At 36.7% G+C, this 7,903-nt stretch overlaps 1 long non-coding RNA gene across 2 annotated transcripts in view; it reads left to right on the top strand.

The window, feature by feature from the left end:
• LOC116486817 overlaps positions 1-7,476 on the top strand; it is a 29,228-nt gene extending 21,752 nt beyond the window's left edge. For both annotated transcript variants that reach the window (XR_004252997.1, XR_004252998.1), the window contains 2 exons: positions 4,542-4,702; positions 6,549-7,476. This is a non-coding gene — a long non-coding RNA (uncharacterized LOC116486817). The remainder of the gene's footprint in view (positions 1-4,541; positions 4,703-6,548) is intronic.
• Positions 7,477-7,903: the final 427 nt, after the last annotated feature.

The raw sequence follows: 7,903 nt of genomic DNA on the forward strand, positions 1-7,903 counted from the left end.
TTTTCTTTTCTTTTCTTTTCCTTTTTTTTTTTCCCTCCCTATAAAAACTTACATTATACATTCTACCTGTGAAATTTATTTCTGCTGTAGCAAAAAAAAAAAAAAAAAAAAAAAGCCACCAATTTAAGCCTACAGTCTGAAACATGATCTACTGTTCACAAGAGACTAGTGAAGCAATAGTTTGAAATTTTTCCTAATATAGTCCTCAATGCCATGGGTATACATTAAGAACACATTGCTCAAGCCATTGAAATACTTTTTGAGGTTCCAGCTCTAATGATACATGGCTAAAGCAATTCTCAGATCCAAAGAGATATTTTTGTGTGTTGTCACCATGAAGAGTACTCAAAAATGTGAACTACCTTGGTACTGTCAGAGTAACAGACATTAAAGATAGATGTCTGTAAGAATTAGGCTGGAAATAAGCAAGGTCAGGGCATTCAACTACCATTGATGTTTATAGTATTATCATTTAAAGACATTGTTTTTGCAATACTTATAAGTAATGGAGTTTCTAGGATACTGTTAGTGATAACATTATTTGTCACACAAAAAAATTTCATCACAGTTTTTCTGTGATGCACCAGTGTTTTGTTCAGAAAGTGAATCTATCTTTGACTTTAGAAAAGGTTGGCCGTATAACAACAGTGATGCCACTTTTCAGTACAGAAAGTAGCAAAAGTACATATAGAAGAAGAAAACATGAGTGATGAATCACAGAATCACAGAACTGTAGGGGTTGGAAGGGACCTTGAAAGATCATTGGGTCCAACCCCCCTGCCAGAGCAGGTTCCTCAGAGCAGGCTGCCCAGGTAGGCATCCAGATAGGCCTTGAATATCTCCAGAGAAGGAGACTCCACAACCTCCCTAGGCAGCCTGTTCCAATGCTCCGTCACCCTCACCGTGAAGAAGTACTTTCGCATGTCAGTGCAGAACTTCCTGTGCTCTAACTTGCAGCCATTGCCCCTTGTCCTATCCCCACAAAACACTGAGAAGAGGTTGGCTACATCCTTCTGTCCCCCACCCCTCAGGTATTTATATATATTGACGAGATCCCCCCTCAGTCCTCTCTTTTCCAGGCTGAACAGACCCCGGTCTCTCAGCCTTTCTTCATAGGGAAGATGCTCCAGGCCCTATATCATCTTTGTGGCCCTCCACTGGACTCTTTCCAGGAGATCCCTGTCTTTCTTGCACGGGGGAGCCCTGAACTAGACACAGTACTGCAGGTGAGGCCTGACCAGGGCAGAGTAGAGGAGGAGGATCACCTCCCTTGACCCGCTGGCCACGCTCCTTTTAATGCACGCCAGGATCCCATTAGCCCTCTTGGCCACAAGGGCACAGTGCTGGCTCATGGTCAACCTGTTGTCCACCAGGACCCCCAGGTCCTTCTCCTCAGAGCTCCTCTCCAGCAGGTACTCAGTACATCAGTACAGGCTCCCCAGCATGTACTGATACTTTGGGTTGTTCCTTCCCAGGTGCAGGACTCTACACTTGCTCTTATTAAATCTCATTTGGTTTCTTCCTTGAGAAGATGAACGAGTGGCAGCTCAGTCATGAAACCTGAGTCAATGTATTCCCTTGATATTTATAAATAGCCATTCATTGTGGAACTAATATATTTACAAGCTAGGGAAGTGGTGGTAATTTTATATCAGCAAGTATTATGAGCCAGATTTGGGGATATATTTTAGGTAGGAAACACCACTGAAGTATAGAGTTGATCTTAAATAATCATTTTTTGTTTATGAACACTTAGATGCAGAGAAGTTATAGGACTTTTTAAAAATAATCTCAACAAAAACATGTTATATCACTGATTCTGTTTGCTTTTACCTGTAAACAGAAATATCAAATACAAAGTTTATCAAAAGTGGGATCTTCATTGCTTTCAGTACAATCCTCTTTTATGATCATGGCAGCTGTTCTACTATCACAATGAAGAAGTTTAATCTAGTTCAGCATCTGATTTTAATCTCTACATGAAGTATGGATTAATAAGTGAATTATGGGATGGAATGATTGACACAGCAAGCAATATGGTATTAGAAAGCAGGATTTGATAGAGTTATTAAATACAGAATGCAATGACTAAATGCGAGCATGATGATTAATCATATAATGTATCAGATGAGAGAAGAATTTTTAGCACAGTAGGAAGGGAAAGCCCTGACCAAATTTCATACTGTCCAAACCCAAAGGAAATTAGAGTAGCTATGACAGTTTATGCCAGCCAGGAATCTGACCCCAGGAGAAATAGATTGAAATTAAGGAAAAAAAAAAAAGTCTAAATATCTGAATAATCATCCTGACAATGTGATCCCTTAAATTGAGAAACAATCTCCCAAAGGAAATGTTGAAAGCTTTAAGTTTGGACATATTTGGAATTAGAAGCAAAGCATTTAAAAAAATACCATGTGGAAAAATTTATACAACAGAGGGAATGAAATGGACAGTGAGATAGGCCTTTTTCAGTCATTCTCTTAATTAATTAAAATTAACTGTATAAAGAAAAGAAAGAGCTTGGAAGGCTTTTTGGCTAGATAGCTGTCCATTGCCCTGAAACAGCATGGAGTAAGTATCATACCCAGACGGAAATGCTTCACTGCTAAAAACATATCCTCTTCTGTTTCATCTAATGTTTATTATGAATAGCCTATTTGCTGGATATAATGAAAATTTGTGAGATTTAAAACCATTAAATGGGAATGTTTCCATGGGGTTTGAATGTTCGCTATTATATATATATTTTTTCCCCATTACATTGGTGTTGTCATATAGGACTCATGTCAGCTAGAGGAGGGACAAGAGGTGTGCTCATCTTAAAGTAACTGGGAATTTCCTTTCTTTAAGTTCAAAATGGAAGCCTAGGCTGCAAATGGGATAAGCACAACATCCAGCCCCAAAAAGTCGCTTTCATTTTCATATAAATATGCAACCATCATTTGTTTAACTCACACCAAGCTATCAAATTTTGTGGTGGGCTATAAACTTGTTGAGTCATTAGCTTGGCTGCTTAATGGAGGAAAACTAAATTCCTGTTCCTGCATAATGACACTTATTCACTGTAGACATTTGCATCACTAGGAAACGATAAAACCTCATCCTTCATAATGAAGTTCTGAGCTGACAAAGAGGAAAATATAGTGTTGTGGGACAACTATGAATATAAAACTAGCTTAATAAAGAAGTAGTGACAAATTATATTATGCAAAATGCAACGCAATAAAAAAAATCTAACTAACTCATTGGAAGTGTCATAAATATTCTAAATAGTTTTTAACTGTCAAACCCTTGAAAAAAAAAAATATATATATATATAAAAAGTACAGAATAGATGCCAGTTTAATTGCCATCATATTTTGACAAGCATGGAGAACCTTGTATCCAGCTTATTTGCTAAATTTAGCTCACTTGCCTAAGATGAAATGATGGGGGGAGCACTATTAGTCTGCTTTTTAAACTCATTGGTGTTCCATAAAAAACTGAATAGCTTAGTCATTTAAAAGTGTTGTTGTTTTCCACTTGAAATCAATATTCACAGTTCACATTATAATCTCAGACCAACTGATTCTTGTAAAGAAAAAAAAAATCTGATATGAACATGTGAACATTTGTTAAAATCATGCACTCTCTTCTCAAAATTAACATTCTCTTTGAACAAATAAATATACTGTCTGCTATATTTCTGTGGGTGAGAAAGAGTAAGAAATCCCAATAGGACAGCTCCTTGTATTAAAAAAGGTTTTGTCCAATTTCTTTCTCCAGATGACTCACTCTTCCAAAAATTTCTTTTTATAGAAAGGAAAAAGTCACTAGCATTTCAAGAATTGCTAGTGGTTCATATAATGACTTTGATTCTGTTTCTGCTGAAGTCTCAGTGATTCCAATAGTGACTTGAATAAAAGTAGCTTTGAGTCTTGAATAACCAGAAACATTTCTATTCATGAAAACAGTTGCAAAATTAACTGTGTGATCAAATTTTCACTTCAATGGAGATTTCCCTGCTGACACAGGCTCTTGTTTAATTATATGCTGCACATACTCAAAATGCAAAATGATAAAGATGCTTGAACCAGTTGCTATATCTTCTAGCATATGAGGCTGTTCAGGCCAAATGATACATTTAATATACTGCTAAGAGATCTGCTGAGATCTGATTTAGAAGTGTAAAATTTTACTTGTTTTTGTTAATGATTTTGATTTAGTTATTTTTAATATCAATGACAGACATCTCAGTCAGAAATCCCACTTTGGCTTCTAAACATGAGACTTTCTTTTCTGGAGAAAATCTATTTTAAACTTGTTCCCTATTTTTGCAGAGAAAGCAGTACTTATATCTTTATACAAACATTGAGGAGTTTCACCCTACATCAAATACACATATAGTATGTTAGCTATTTTCAAATTATTTTCAAAGTAACACGGTTTACCCTCTGGTTGTTATTATAGTCAACAAGTTAGTGTTTCATGTCTGAAACACAAAACCCAAAGTAAGCAGGTTGGTTTTAGCATGCTAACTTTTTCTTTTACCCTTTTCACAGTTAGAATTGGCTGTACAAAATTTTCCATTATGAAACAGGATTTGGAGCCACTCTGTCTGCTATGCTGTCTTTGGTCTTGTCCAATAAATGATGTTTCCAATAACTCATTTAAATTGCCAGCTCTTCTGGGCAAAGCACCAGTCATTATGATCATCTTTAAGGTTTGTAGATCATCTCTTTAGTTTTAAAATGCTTTGTTTAGCACATTTAAGGCACAAATAAGAATTTACCAAAAATAAAAATGTTGTTTTTTGTTTGTTTGTTTGTTTTTTTTTAGAAAAAAAAAAAGACAAAAAAAAAAAAAAAAAGAAAGAAATTATTTTCAGTCCTGAAATGTGGCTGCAGAGATTCCATCAGAGAAGAAGAGAATCCAGATTGGCCACAGTTTGGCTACTGGCGAATGAGGAAAATTTTCCTGCCCTGCTGTTTTAGCCTCTTAATAATATGGAGATGAACCAAGAAGTGGCTAGATTTTTCTAATCCATTTTATAACAATAACTTTCACTTCTATCTGGGGACTGTCCATCCCCTTAATGCCAAAAAATAAGCAAGTAACTCAGATCTGATAAGACTCGTGCTAGAGAACAGAAGGACTAATTTTATTTTCCCAGATCATACTCTTTAGAAATTTTGAGGGGGCTGAATTCAGCATAGTATACAGAAACGTTCCATGGCCAAATGGGATGCATGGTGGCATTTAAAAGGTTGTAAAATCATAGAATCATAGCTGTTTGTTGGTTAAGGATCTATCATAAAACTTAAAATGTGGAAGAAAAGAGAGAAAGAGAGAGAGAGAGAGAGAAAAGAAAGAAAAAGAAAGAAAGAAAGAAAGAAAGAAAGAAAGAAAGAAAGAAAGAAAGAAAGAAAGAAAGAAAGAAAGAAAGAAAGAAGAAAGGAAGGGAGGGAGGGAGGGAGGGAGGGAGGGAGGGAGGGAGGAAGGAAGGAAGGAAGGAAGGAAGGAAGGAAGGAAGGAAGGAAGGAAGGAAGGAAGGAAGGAAGGAAGGAAGGAAGGAAGGAAGGAAGGAAGGAAGGAAGGATATTATCCAAAACACTAATTGAGGGGAAAGGAAACTAAGGCACACCAAACGATCCTATAATTTATGAGCCATACAGGACAAGACCTGCCTGATCCAGACCAAAAGCTTGAGACTGATTGCCCATAGACATAAAAAATCCTTTTTTTCACTATTTGCAGTTCTCATTTTTTCCTCTTGCTTTTTGATGTTGTATAATTCACCAGCGAAAAGAGCAATAGACTGAAAGAGTGACAAGCATTTTAGTTAAGAGCACTCAGACATTGCAGGTTAGTGCTGGTTCAACAGACTGTTGAATACTTTTCTGTACTTGATCCTTCTGTTTTCAGCACAGGTTCCACACTAACCCTCAGAAACTTTTTCCTACTAAAGTCTGACTCTTCTCCAACACAGAAATTTTAATCTGTTGAATATATGCTTTCTAGCAGAAAAAAATAAACATTCATAGATTCCAAAAGTTGCAGTTCCAAAAAGTACAGTTAAGAAGAGGCCTGATTTGACCAGATTTGAGTCATTAGTATTGTATGTGCACAAAACAGCAGGGATGGAGTATACATTGAGATGTAGAGCCCTTTCCAAGGCTCCTGTTGTTATTTAGGTTTGCAAAAGATATCAAGGATATCTGGAGTAGAAACACAGGAGCACTTCCTAGTTTTAAAATCCAGGTTTCTTCTCCCTGGTCTCATCTTGACTTCACAGGAGAAATATCACCATATGTCTGTATTTTCTTTAAAATAAAATTTAGTTATGTAAATGGGGCAGGAATCAAGGTGTTATTGCAATGGTGCCTAGCCTGCATTATTCCAGGACTTCAAGATTGATTAGAAAAGGCTGTAGAAGCCTGTTCAGATCTATCTGTGTTAGAAATTTTTGTATGTTTTCATTATTCTGATTTTCTACTTAGAGGATATTTGTTATGAGATACTTGCATACTGGGGATCTCCTTGTAACTGTAAACATTTTGTGCCCACAGATTCTGTGGGACCTATCTGTCCAGAAGGTTCACTGGATCTCTCTACAACAAAAGAAAGAATATCAGTGCGAATGCTGGAGTTGTCTCTCAAAAGTTGGCAAGAGACTATTTTTGGAAACAAGAATCATCTGAAGAGGTCTCTTTGCTTACAGTAACCACTACATCATGTTAATAGCACATCATTAGGTTATATAATTTGTGTTTCAGTCATCTGCAAGGATTTAGTATGATGCCTCTCTGTCCCAGAATGACAGAAACACAAACTGTACCAATTGTGCCAGCAAGAAGTTGTCAGTTTTGTGTTTCTAGGAACATCCTGGACTCAAGCCTTTACATCTGCTTATCATCCTTATCTCCAACTTTATTTCATAATTTAATGCCTCTTTATAGAGTGTTTAATCTATATAAAGGCACAAATTTTACACCAGAATATGATGTGCCAGTCTTCTCTGTATGCCTCTCCTCTTCCTTCGGTTTAAAATCTACTTGATTTGACTTTTCTCTACATGGTGACTATTTTTTTTCTCAAAAACAAAAACAGAAAACAGAAAATTGGCCCACTAAAAAGAATCTTCTCTGAATAGATCTTGCCAGGAGAAGGAACCTATGTCAATTTGAGCGTTACTTGATAGTAACCCTACAGTTTGGCTACAACAGCACTCAGTGTACAATGTCAATTCGAGGCTGTTCTTCTTTGAATAAACACTGAAGTAGATCTCTGGGTTCTATGCATTGCCTCTACCCTCCAGTTTTGATTAGAAATGCAGTAATAATTTAGGCTGCTATGACTGGTACTCAAGCGCACAGATTATCTTCACTTCTCTCTAGATGAATGTACATAATCACTTTTCTCTTTGACTGTGCTTTCAGACTGTTCTTCTGTACTTCTGTACTTCTCACCAGTCATATTAAACCAGTAAACCCACAACAAGATGTGATGTCTGTCATTCCTTTTCTTCCATGCAAAGGAAGCTACTAGAGCAAGCCCGATTCCCTAGAATTAGTTTGTTATTCCCTCTCACCAAAATACATGGAATTCTGAGAATAAAATATATATAGAAAAAACACTTGTGCACATATCACTTGTACTACTACTACACAGTGCTACTACTTGTACACAGTACTACTCCTTGGCTTGATCAGTAGCCTCTGCTTACCTCAAGTCCCCTTCAGTCTGTTGCCAAATGAGAAAAGACTGCACCATTTCCTTCATTTAGGGATTGCCTAGTCAGAATCTGTGTTAATAGATTTGGGCTGTTCCTGTAAGCCTGAGCTAGCTTGAACCTACTCTCTGTTTGCAGAAGACAAATGTAATGAACATTACAACATTTAAAGTATTAGAGATAGACATGAGG

Source organism: Aythya fuligula, chromosome 2 (genome assembly GCF_009819795.1).
Source record: "Aythya fuligula isolate bAytFul2 chromosome 2, bAytFul2.pri, whole genome shotgun sequence".
NCBI classification, from domain to species: Eukaryota; Metazoa; Chordata; class Aves; order Anseriformes; family Anatidae; genus Aythya; species Aythya fuligula.